This window comes from Thrips palmi, unplaced genomic scaffold, assembly GCF_012932325.1.
Source record: "Thrips palmi isolate BJ-2018 unplaced genomic scaffold, TpBJ-2018v1 HiC_scaffold_18, whole genome shotgun sequence".
Classification (NCBI taxonomy): domain Eukaryota; kingdom Metazoa; phylum Arthropoda; class Insecta; order Thysanoptera; family Thripidae; genus Thrips; species Thrips palmi.
This window is the reverse complement of record NW_023144627.1, coordinates 8,755,764-8,758,335: the sequence shown is the minus strand read 5'-3', so window position 1 is coordinate 8,758,335 and position 2,572 is coordinate 8,755,764. Positions and strand designations below refer to the sequence as shown.

Sequence of the window (2,572 nt, the reverse complement as noted above, 5' to 3'; positions counted from 1 at the left end):
GACAGAAAACCAAGGGGAAATAACTCCAGCCAAATTTGTACACCAAAATTCATCAAACATGTAAAATTCACTGAAATTCATCGAAATTTGACTGAAATCCATTGAAGTTTGACTAAAATTCATCGAAATTTGACTGAAATTCATAGTCATTTGACTAAAATTCATCGAAATTTGACTGAAATTCATTGAATTTGAACACCGAAGTTCACAGTGATTTCCCCTTGCAGAAAACAAACTCTCTGCGAGGCGAAGGGGTCAGACTTTTTGCCAAAGCACGGCTAGGCCGCCTGAAGGGGGAGCGGGGTGCGCAGGGGTGCGGAAAACACTCGCAAAAGTAGAAAGCCTTAAGAGGGCCCCCGGGAAGCTTTAGGGGGTTGGCGGCGCTGCGCCGTGCCGCGTTTTGTTATGTTGGCAGCTTGAAACAAATGACCGCGCGTCGCGCCATCGCCCATCGCCTTATCGCCCAGGACTAGTTCCCTTGAATGCGATGGCCCTCATAATTACTTTCCTAATTCTGGACCATTCTAGGAGGCGGTTTCAGTAGATTGTGGAGCGCCGCTAACATCGCGGTTCCAGCAACAGCTGCTTAGAGGAGTTGGGAAGAGAAGCCTACTCACGACTCGTCTATGTCTACTACTATTGTCCAGAACTATGTTAGGGACAATAGGTATGTACGCTTAAAACCTCACGAAGTATTTTGAGCACGTGAGGTACAAACTATTTCGTTTGTTACACAAAGAAAAAGTTCGTAAATGACTATTACCTTGGTATGATCTTGTGCATGCTCCAAATACATTGTCACGAGGGGGTATGCGCTCTCTGAACCTGTGTACCGACTATTACGCTATTACGCTCTATTACGCCACAAATTGATCGGAATTCAGCTAAAAACGGCCTAAAACACACCAAAATTGATAAAATTTTGACAATTTCGGCTATCACGCGACTATTACGCGTATTATTACGCGTGCTATTACAGATAGAGTGAACCGACTATTACGCGAGTGCATACCCCCTCGCATTGTCATGACAAGCTAAACTTTTGTTTGTGAAGCCTAAAATAGTTTGTGATGTTTTGAGAGTGCGGACAATAATTCAGATTGCTTAAGTGTTTAAAAAATTGAACCATATTTATGTTCAATTCTGTACACTTCGTACGTTGTGTACAAACTGCACAAAAAGTCCATAGGCAGGCGAGCAGGCAGATGCATGCAGCATAGACCTCTCCATTTCCTTGCTGCTAATTTTCGCACGTTTGCTCCCCGCCCCCGGGAGACCCTAGGCGAGCCTCGTTGGGTCCAGACTCTCCCAAAACACAGCGCGCGTGCGCAGTGGGGCCCGCGTCTGCCCGCGTCTGCCGCCCTACGCATCCTTCCATTATTTACGTTGGCAACGCGCCAAATAATTGATAATCACGAAGCGCTTCCCTTCGTTGTTTCGGCACCTCCAGCAGCAAGTTCAGCAGAGAGCGTCAGTGTCAACCAGGCTGTGTACTTCTAGGACCCCCCACCCCCCACCCCCTTCCCCCTCTCTGCGCTCTCCAACTTTTCCTCTTCCGTGACACTTGACGTGCAATATGATAGAGAAGTTAGTGTGTGTGTGTGTGTGTGCGTGTCTCTTCACCCGAATCAGAAGTGAATCTCCCTCGATAACATCTCAACTAGCGTGAGGGACAGAGATAGAGCGATGGCTTCGTTAGTTGGGCCGAACACAAGAAGGCCCTTTGTCCTGTCTGGTCCGAGCTGGCCTATATACTGTATGCCCTCCCTCCGGCCTCACAGCGTCACCAGTGGATAGTATTTAGTCTAATGGAATGTCGACTCGGGCCACTCCACGCTTAGACGGAGCAGATCCAAGGTCGCGACGAGGTTATTCATAAACAAGAAGGCATGGATCTCATGAAGGCGACAAGAGACAGAGAGAGAGAGAGAGAGAGAGAGAGAGAGAGAGAGAGAGAGAGAGAGAGAGAGAGAGAGAGAGAGAGAGGCAAGGAGGCTCAAGAATGGATGACAAGGAGAATCGATGACGCGATGAAATGATTTTGTTCCGGAAAACAAGAGAGCGAACGCACAACTGTGCAACAGTATTTTCCCACCGAGCAAGAAACGATACGCTTGGTACGTAATATACGCCGAGCATAAAAAAGCGCCCCCGGGTGGGCTCGAACCACCAACCTTTCGGTTAACAGCCGAACGCGCTAGCCAATTGCGCCACGGAGGCTGACGGTCACGCTGGCCCGCCGTGTAGCGTCTGACTCGTGAGTCGCCGGAAGGTCGGGTTCGGGAGTGGGGGTCGACAGCGCTTGGCTCGGCGCGGCTCGGCGCCGCTCGGCTCGGCTTCGGCTCATCCCGAGGCCGCGGCGCGCAGATTCGAAACGTGCCCGACAAAACACCGATTCGTGTTTGAGCGAAACAGTAAAAAACGGCGCTGCTTTACGATGTGGCTGCAGCGCGGCGGGCGGTAAACGCGGGCCATTTCCGGCGAGAAACCCGGCCCTATGAATGGGGCAGCAAATTGGCGCGCCGCGCGTGTAAACGCGTGTGTTCCACAGTGCCCCACACAAACTGCAAGG

At 50.5% G+C, this 2,572-nt stretch overlaps 1 non-coding gene across 1 annotated transcript; it reads right to left on the bottom strand.

The window, feature by feature from the left end:
* Nucleotides 1–2,146: 2,146 nt before the first annotated feature.
* Nucleotides 2,147–2,220, bottom strand: Trnan-guu. The gene has a single exon. It is a non-coding gene; the product is annotated as a tRNA-Asn (tRNA).
* Between the last annotated feature and the right edge of the window lie 352 nt (nucleotides 2,221–2,572).